Consider the following 10,456-nt stretch of genomic DNA (forward strand, 5'->3'; position numbering starts at 1 on the left):
GGAACATTATTCACCCAGAGTAAATATGCTTTTATTTTCTGTCCTGCTTCACGCAAGTTTATACAGACATTGAAACCATGAATCATCGTCTATCATGTTGCAAATTTCATCACGGGGTGGAATCCATTAATATACCTGCAAGGGCTATAAAAAAACTGAACACCATGTTTACATAACTGTACTTATCTTGTCCTTAATAATGCCCGCTTGAGGGCCATTTTCAAGGCCTTTCAATGAAAATAATGAAAGTTAATCATGTAGAACAGCACAGTGTAGCAACAATCTGCTGTGTGTTCAACACTAAGCAAAGAATAAGACTGGAGTTATGCTCAATTTTCAGTGGAATTAACTGCTGGATGCTGAGAAGTTTCTCTCATAATGTAGTGTAATGATAAGATAAGATAAAATAAGATGAACCTATATTAATCCCCGGGGGGGAAATTCAGGTGTCAAAGCAGCAAAGCGCAGATACAGAGGTACAGGTGTACAAAAATATTATAAAACAATGAATAGAAATACAGAATATACATAGTGAATGAACATAGTGAATGAACATAGTGAATGAACATAGTGAATGAACATAGTGAATGAACATAGTGAATGGACATAGCGTGTACCGTCTGACAATAAAATAATTACAATAAATAGATATAATATGTGCAGTCTATAAAATGGTATATGGGATGTAGTGTAAAGTAAGTTTAAAGTTTAAAGTGCAGCAATGGTTAGGAGAGGTGGTTGCAGGTAGTGCAGATAGATCCAGATAGTCCAGATAGTGCAGTTTTCATGTGATGAGTATGGTCACTTACTGTCACATCTTTCCTGGGTCAGTTTGTCAGGAGGAATAAACATCACTGACCTCACAAGTCAGAGAGCCACATGTCAAAATCCAATAAACTGTCCCCACCCCGCCTCAGTATTATTTACAGTTTTTGTGATTTGGTGCAACCTTGGCTTACACATCATCAAGTGAATGTATTCTTAGTGAACGCATTTATCTGACTGAACAAATGCTGAATATGAAATTAATAATATAGCCATGGGAACCAAACATATGCAGCAAATTGTTTTATATGTATGTATGAAATGGTAACTGACATATTGCAGTTTGAAACTCTGGTATTTTGTCTGATGGTGGTGCTATTCAGCATGACCACATGATCGCACTGAATAGGGTCTCACATATATCTGAGTCTAGCCCAAACACCATACGCAGTATATGAGAAATTTGTTGGAATTAAGTTGTTATTATTTCATTATTTACACCTGTGCTTTTCCTGCTGTGACATGTCAAAATACCTTCTGGTATTTTAGATTGACAGGGAAAAAAGGGATGAAAAAAATCATATTCATCATATTCCAAAAATAAGATGTGGAGTATTTTTTGTAATCTTTTTTAATTTTGTTCATAAAGTGGGGTTTATTGTCAGTTCCTTCAGTTTTAAACCGTGCACGGTATCCCGGTTGTCCACTAGATGTCTCTTCATCTCTACCTCTGAGTATTCACTGTGTGTAAGATGAGCATCACATGATACTTTACCTCTATGTGTCTTTTTGTCTCTATTGTCTAAATGATGCTTCACCTTTCTCAGGTTTTTATGCTAAAATATGACTTTTTTTCTCCACATACATCTCGAGTAGTCACTCCTGGAAGTCACTGTAAACTATCTTTTCTTTCCAGACCCCTTGCCCCTGGGATGCTGCCATGACAACGACGCTGTTTGTCATACTAATAGTGTCAAATTGCCAAATACACTGAAGAACGATGATCCCCTCTCTGATAGACTGAAACCTCCGTCTTTTTTACACTGCTCGACATTGTGAGTATGTAAAACATTTGCACGTAGGATATCAATATGTGCCTGTGGTGACAACATGGTAATTAATTAGCATATATTTTGGCTGCTCTAAATGAATACTGTTCCACCGACAAATTAACTACCTACAGTAAATGAGTCACACCGAGCTGCAAAACTACCCTGCAGTTGCCTTTAGGTGGCAGCATCCTCACAACTGATGCAAAATGCTTAGTTTCACACACATTGATAGTTTTTTGGTCATGCATCTGTTTGCTCTCATAAGGGTTTGTTTTATGCCTGCAATCAACCCTAGGCCATCAGCAGGACCATCTGTGATTTGTTGCTCTGTGGTCATTGACCCATCTGTGACTCTGTCTGTCTGTCTGCCTGATGAGGTTAATGGTGATTGACCTCATGAAAGGAGTCAACTGAGAGTCTTGTGTCGGACATTGAATTGTACAAAACCCTCAGTACCCCTAGCCAACATTAGTAACTGTTATGCCACAAACTGAAAGAGCTCTTGTAGTTTTTGTCTGGTGTCTTTCATTGCTAAATCTGCAGTCATGTGGCTGCTTACGAAAGATTTAATGAAGTTGATCACTTTTTTTCTGAATGGACTCAGCAGTAAATGTGAATGACAAATCAACTGCCTTTGTGGTAGTGATGCATTAGCTGTTTCCTGATGATAAAACAGTTAGACTCAGTGTTGCCATGGCCAGAAGGAACATTTTTCGCCCTGTCTTACGTAATCTTCATCAAGTCTTTTTACTTCCATTTTTCATACAGAATCACCAGCCCTATACTAAAAAAATAAGACTTTACCTAAACCTGCAGCGTGTGGAGCTTAACTGTCGTTGTTTTCGACACTAATCTGTTGGAGATATGACAGTGAGGCACATGTGTTGGCTTGGTAACCAATCTAGTATCCAGTGGCAACAGAGGTCTATTGAATGCTGGGTGGCTCTGCATTGGCTGGTGTGCCCACCACTCTCCTGTGTCACCAAGTCACAGAGGCACATCCATATAGCAGCTCTGAGTAATAGTAGGGTTGTGTAATATCCAGCTCAGGAGTCAATGTGTGTGTATGTGTGATTGGGGAGGGGTCATCCAGGCACTGATATTACAAATGCTCTTTGTGTTCAAACAACTTAATGTAGGCCCACTGACCTGCAGGTGGTAGCAGTCACTTTATCCATCTCTCTGTCAGATGCATACAAACACAAACACACACAGTTTAAGTCCTTTACATTCCTCCTTTACATTATATTCTCTCATGAAAACACACATATCTCAGGATTGTCTCCGTTCTTTCTATCCACATCTGAAGGCATCCACTGGGGCAGAGGCAGACACAACAGGATAAGCGTCTTTGTCTCAGACTCCTGTCTGTCAGAGACACCCCCCCTCCCAGCCTCTCCTCTATTTGGGCGGCTGTTACAGAGAGGGCAGATGGCTCATTACCATAAATAGGACAGAAAGAGAGAGAGAGAGAGAGTGAGTGAGTGAGGGGGCCGTGCACACCGACCAACAGGACCACGCCGCCCAAAACCAAGGAAATGGGAGGCCGTTGCTAGGAGAGAGGAAAGACAGCTTTATGGCAACACAAAGCTGATTCCCCCATCCGACCTCATCTCGCTCCCGCCCCCTCGTTCCCCTGCTCTGGGGACCGAGCCTTGAATCTGCTGGTCGGGGGACAGATGGTCGATGGGCCCCATCGTCTCTACAGCTGGACACAGGCTACACCGACACAGTCGGACCTGGCAGGATTGAATCACACCTTATCCCGTCCAACCTATGAGGAGCGGGAGCAGAAAGTGCTGAAGCCCAGGCCATCAGCTAAGAATAGATCCACACTTGTTGCCCAGCAGGAAATATGTGGCTGCACAACAGATGATAATATGTTAAGAGTTTGTCTTCGTCGTAGTAGTGTAATGCTCTCTCTGGGATGAGAATCATTCACTGAGGATAATCACAGGTTGTCTCTTGCTGCTATTGGTCATTCCTCGTATAGGGAAGTTCTACAATGATGCACCCACCCACACAGACACACACACACACAAAAACCTCAACATGACTCTGACGTAAATAGAGTGGGTTTTTTTTCAGCCACACCTCTGCTATTTTTAATCTCTCGTGTTTTTGCTAGTCTGAGCATCCCCATTTGAGTCATTGCCCTTGTCTTTAATGATGTTTGTTAAATGTATCCATCCATATGCAAATTTTAAAAAATAGGGGAGAGCGGGGTGAGGTGAGGCAACGTATATCAGTCAAGACACCACCTCTGAAACAATAGCACATCTGTTCTCGCTAGACCTCTGGTTGAAAGGGCATGAGCGGCCAACTGTCTCGCAGACAGGAAGGAGGAGAAATCAATTGAGAAAACAAGAGAGTGTAATCTAAAAGTTGGATATAAATACTTCAGTTGTGATAATTATTGAATGGTTATTTTGTCATAGTTTGATTTGAGATTACACACACAAATCTGCTTTAATTTCTTGTCATTTGCCATGATAATTAATGGCAGTTGATTAGGTTCGGGACATTTTGCATATTGTCTTTGGGGAATTGGGGCGATGTATGTGTTGGGAGGGAGGGAAGAGGGATAAAAGGACAACTAACCAGAACGAGCAAAAGAAAGCGTGGCAGCAGCATGACAAGTAAGCAGAATATAGAGGCGGTCCTGCATCACCTAGCCATCCGCCCTGGTTGCATAGGAACACGAGGGCCATGCCTACCCTGCAGACACACTCCTTTCCTCTCTCCTCTGCCACGCTTCATTACCCAGAAGCTCAGCCAGGCACAGAGAGGCACTGCACCACTTTCTCCACACTATACAGCCGTGTGCCCGCTCACAGCCTGGCAGCCGGGCTCCCTGTAGACCCGGGCAGGGTATACGCTGCCCCTCAGGCATCGGGTCACACTCACTTTATATGCATAGTGCAGAGACAACATTGGGAGGTCTGCACTGGTAAGCAGTGGTTCCCAACCCTTTCTTGTACCGCCACAGTCCTGTTGAATGAACTCACGTACCGCTTCACTGACACCACCTGTCATGTTCCAAAGGAGTTCATTTGAATTAATTTTTGAACTGCATATTATTTAACTAACAATTTCTCTAAAAGTGTAAATAATAGTGGATGTTACAATACGTTTTTCATACATTTGAACTGTCAGTGTTTAGGTCAGTTTGGTTAAATGTGCATTCGTACTACCAGTTACGTTTCCCTTTATCCTTTATCCGTTACTTTTAGCTAACTAATTCAAACATTTATCTGTTACTTTTATGTATTTCAGCCATTTATCCTCACTTTTAGCCAGCTATTTATCCATTAATTTTGGCCAGTTCAATTCAATAAAAAACAACCCAAATCATAACCCATGCCAGAAACCTGTGTAAAACCATACAATTCTTACATGCGCCATAGAAAACACATCATAAGCATACAAAGCTTCATATCAGCATCAAATAACCATGATAAAATGTTAGATAAATAAGCTATCACAATCCACAAGAAGTGCAGTCTGACAACCAAATACACAGATTCCCTTGTCAATGTCAATAATGATGATGATGATGTCAAGGTAAGTAGGTCCTCCCTTATCCCTAACAACGACTGAATACAACTCATGTCAATCAAATATTTCTCAAATCAAATGAGTGAATAATATGAGTGAGTGGACACAATGAAGTTTACTGAATTTTGTATCTGTGTTTTTGACCATAAAACGACTACGATGACGGTAATGTTGTTTTCACAATATTTTCCAAACGAATTCATGAGTGCACATTTTTTTAATCTGGGTATGATCATTTTAAACTACAGATAACAATTCATGTAATTACTTATCTGTGTATGATATTACAAAGCAGCAGGCAGACCGATTATTGTAGTGTATATACATGAGAAAGCACAACTTTCTTCACACTGCTTGAAAAACATTAGCAACCCCTCATACGTGTCATAGCCAACTACGGAGCTGGTAGTGCCAGACAACACTGCTGGACACAAGACCACTATTGTCCCCCAAGATAAAGTGCGCTTGTGACCAAGACGAGGCGGGGCGGTCCAGATGCTGTGAAAAGATAAGGGAGTGTCAAAGAACAAAGCTGTTGCTGTTGAGTTGTTGTTTACAGTGAAGTCATCAGTCCAATGTTACTACAGGCGTCACAACTCCAGGTCGCTGGTTTTAAACTCTGCAGGTAGCTCTATATATGTCGGGGTGGGTGGTCTTTCCTGTATCCTCCTCCTCCTGCTTCACATTTAATTGACTACAAGTGTTCATTTGCCTGCAAGGAGCAGTCGTTAAGGTTGAATAACAAAATTTAGCTCGGCAATAGAACAGCCAGGGATCAATGGGTTAATTCAATTGCCTCTGCATGTGGTGTATTGTATAGCAGGGCCGTTTGGAAGCCTTTATAAGGGAGTCATGCCGTTTTAGTGTGCTTAAAAGTGCAAAGAGGTAGCATGGATATTGGTCAATAAAGAGAGAAAAGAACAGCACTGAAGCCAATGCGTAAAAAAGACCAAAGTTCAGTGCAAATATAGTCAAGGTAAATACAGGGAAGTCTTTCCTTTACTCGTCACAGTCAAGTTTGGGAAAGTGTTGTCATTGTCTACAGGCTAATGACTTACAAATTACTGAGTGTCTGCTTAACAGACTGAAGTCATTAAACTACAGACTTTACTGACAATGTGACTGACTATTTTTGCAACCATCGGCACAGCCAAATCACATTCATATAATGACTCTTTATAGTGTGGGGTGTTTTTATCTTTATCTAACCTTTTTAGAGATGAACCATGTGAGCATCATTCTTTTATGCCAGATTACTGCAGATATACATTGTAGGTAATCCTATTACTCCCCGGCCCATTTATATTTAGCAAGTTTTGTGGGTGTGGTGGAGGCGTTCAGCCAGAGTGTCCCTCTCAGACGTAGAAAGGGTTTCACACTAATTATGCAAATAAATTGCTGGGTCACATCTTGCTAGGGGGACGAGCATTTCTAGCTACGCCCCTGCTTTAACCCTTTGAAATGATTAAAAGCAGTGCTTCTGGTAATGTCTTTGTTGCTGAGTGAATGGCAGTCTTGTCTTCATTTCAAGTACTTGTTTACCTCTTTGTTTACTGAGCACTGATTACTAAAATGAACATGTCAAAAAAATCCCTTTAATAGACAGTCCTGTCTCATTAATCAGTTCTTTTTCATTAGTCAAATTGAACTTAACTGTCCTTAGTTCATGCTGGCATGCTTAATCCTCCACTGGAACATATTGACACTTGGGCCTGTTTATACAAGCGTTTGCCCAGTCTAACATGAACAAATATATACTGAATCAATAAAGAATTACAGGATATTTGTTTGACTGTTGAACGGATCATTCCTCTGCCCTACATGTTGAGCATTTTATTGCCTGTGCATTAAAGGAGGCACTTATCAGCTGGCAGATAACAGACAATCAGCACACTGCTGACACAATTCATAAGGCCCCGGTTAGCAGAAAGGATTGTCAAACAAAGGCTTCTGTGGGCAAACACACTCTTCAGTTGAGGATAACTGCAGGCAAAAGCTGGGAGAACCTCCAGGGAAAACAAACCTGGAGAACAAAGAAAGTGTTGCATTTGAAACAACTTGACCACGCCTGGTTGCTCTGCTGACAGTTAGAGGGCGCGAACAAGTAACATTAACACTATTTCAACTGCAAAGACATGAATGTATAGCCTTTAGGAATACTTAAAGATAAAAATAGGATGCTTGTTTTTGTGCTCTCTCTTCAAACAACAGTGGTTTGCTGCTTCCAGAGCAATTAAGTGCACGTCCTTACACAGCTCGTGGCCTCTGGCAGCTTCACACACAGACGAGGTTGCCTTCTTATCCTGGAGAGAATGCAAATACTACCTGTTTAACCAGTAACCCCACTGACTATTCTTATCTAAAATGCAATGCCATGGAGCCTTAGTGCACGTGTGTGCACATGAGTATGCGTGTCGGCACGCTTTAATCTACGTCACAATTCTCTCGATGACTCTTCCACTTCGCATTTCAAAGGAGGTTCAAACTAATTAGCTCAGGGTGCCGATTGTCTGTTGGACTCAGTCCCATAACAACTGCAGGTGATTGTTCCAACATGTAAAACCAGGACAGCGACTTTATATAGTACACTCTATGATGTATTCACCTGTCCAAGCTGCATAAAGTGAGAAAATAAGGGATGAAGTATGGCAAATTGTGCGTAGTGGTACACATTTTGGGTAACATCATAGTCCCAGAATGCCCTTTTCTTGCCATAACATCATTTATTGTTTTAAATGTGTGCGAGAGAGCAAGCAGGAGAAAGAAAGAGGTAGAGAGATACCTGGCGTGTTTCTAACGAATATGCAAAATGTATTATCCCTTATATGTGTGTGTGAAAAGGAGAGATTATTTTGAATCTGCAATATAGCAGGGCAATCTTGTTTATTGTTTTAACAGAGAGTTTCTTCTGGAATGTGATTTATCTTTACAGTTTTCACCTCTTTACTGGCTGTGTACCAAAGTGTCAACATCTGTGTTCCCACTCCAGAAACCAAAGCGAGGTGTAATGAGAAAAAAAAGAAAAGAAAGAAAAACAGAGAGAGAACAACAAAGGCATGAGAGGATGGATTGAATGAAGAGCAGCATACAAACAGGGGTTGTCACTAATAGAGAGTTTTATGAGCTCCAGACCTGCTGAAATGGAGTGCCGTGCGTGTGCAGCAGCTCTTATCGGCTCGCTGGCAGCGAGGGGAGGGTGAGAGCTTCCACACTTGCGCTCCGTAAAAATGGTCTGATTCATTTTCCGCATGAGAGGGTCTCACTGGGGCGGCATCAGACCAGCCAGTCCACACAGATTTATGGACCATTAAAGCAGCAGGCCTCCTGACCGCTGTGCCACCGTAGGCTTGCTGCTAAGACACACACTGCACCCTCATTCATGCTCGGCCACTACTCTCCATCACAGGCTGGCTCCCTCATTGTTTATCCCCTCATCAGTACCACTTTTACTGCCTTACATGAACTCCTCTCATAGTCTGTAATCCTACTATTCTCCCCCCTCACTCCTTTTCATAGAAAGTGAGCTGTTTACTGTAATCATCCTCCCCCCATTGTTAAGTTAATACAGTTCTCACTTTGTTATCTTTCCATGTCACAAAAAGGATCATTCCTAAAGTCCCTCATCAGCACCCTGGGCAGACAACATGTTATATGGTCCGGGAAATGCGCCAGCACCGTTATGAACATCTCTGATGGTGGTCAGTGGGGCATGTTGTTTTAGCCTAACAGCTTTTACAATCAGATTAGCACCATTGCAGGCACACAGACTAATGGGTCTGTCTTTTTCAAGGCATCCTCAATCAACTGTTTCCCTGTGTGATTAATGCACCTTGCTCTCCTCTCTCTCTCTCATTTGCTAGCTTCGCAACTTCATCATCCCTAGGAGTGATACTGGGAGGGAAAAAATGGGGCAGAGTCTACGCAGCTTGCTGGCCCTAAGAATAGCTCAGTGTGCAAGAAAATGATGCCACAGCAACCTGAGCAAAGGCTCGAAAAAACATGAATGAATGAATGGTATCCAGAGTGCTTTGCCACCAGTGATATCACTTCACACGCTTCATTTGTTGGACAAATTAATATTACCACATTTATTGCATAAAATATGCAATGCAGGCCTATACCGGAACAAACTGACACAGGATAAAGTGGCAGCCTGTTAATGATAAGTACCAACAAAAAATACTTTCCAGAGTATATCACTCAGGTATTCACTGTGACGCGAAGCCACTCATTGCGCCACTGCAAAAGCCTGTTTGTCCAGTTGGAAGAAGGGGAAAAACAAGGGTGTGCATCCACACCAGGTGCAAAACAGCACTGCTGCTGCATGGCCGGCGTCAGGGTTTAGACACAGTAAAAGCAAACAAGAGAGGCTATTAGATCAGTCCACAGGGAGCTACTCATGTACGCTTATGAAATGGAGTGGCTGAGATGAGTAAGGTATCACCATTATGTGAAAGTTACAGTTTGGTGTGAAGTTAAGTTGGCCAGTAAATCTGCACTCAGCACAAAACTGACCTGCTGGCTTGACAATCATGTGCAATTTAGATTTCCCCACACATGCACAGTTTTTATCTACAACTGGGAAAAAAAGTAGGCTACATAATCGTGCTTTTTCTTTTTATTCCCATTTCTTTTTCTTTGTCTAAATGCTCAGGCATCACCCAGCATGTGTCTGTTGTGTGTGTATATACAGGTCACGTTAGCTCCTTGTATTTACTCTGGGAGGGGCCCTGTTTGAGGGTCCACTATCGTCATGAGGCTGGGTGTGGTGACACATCTCTTCTCTCCGCCCCCGAGGTGTTTGTGTAGCCTAAATAACGCGTGAGCGCTCGTGTGGTGGGGACCCTGATCACACACACTTTTATTCATTTTATAATTAACCCTTAGACCCCCCTAGTTCCTCTAGAACTCCCATGAAGGCTACGCTTCATTTTTACAACTTGGTAAACACATTGGTGTCACTTTTATGAGAAGTTGCTCCATTGTTCTGTACAGATGACAGAACAGGAAGACGTTGCTCAGATGGATGTATGATAACAATGAGGCAATGTGACAAAAGGGACCACCGTAGCACAACATTT

Source organism: Sebastes fasciatus, chromosome 9 (assembly GCF_043250625.1).
Source record: "Sebastes fasciatus isolate fSebFas1 chromosome 9, fSebFas1.pri, whole genome shotgun sequence".
In the NCBI taxonomy this organism is placed as follows: Eukaryota; Metazoa; Chordata; class Actinopteri; order Perciformes; family Sebastidae; genus Sebastes; species Sebastes fasciatus.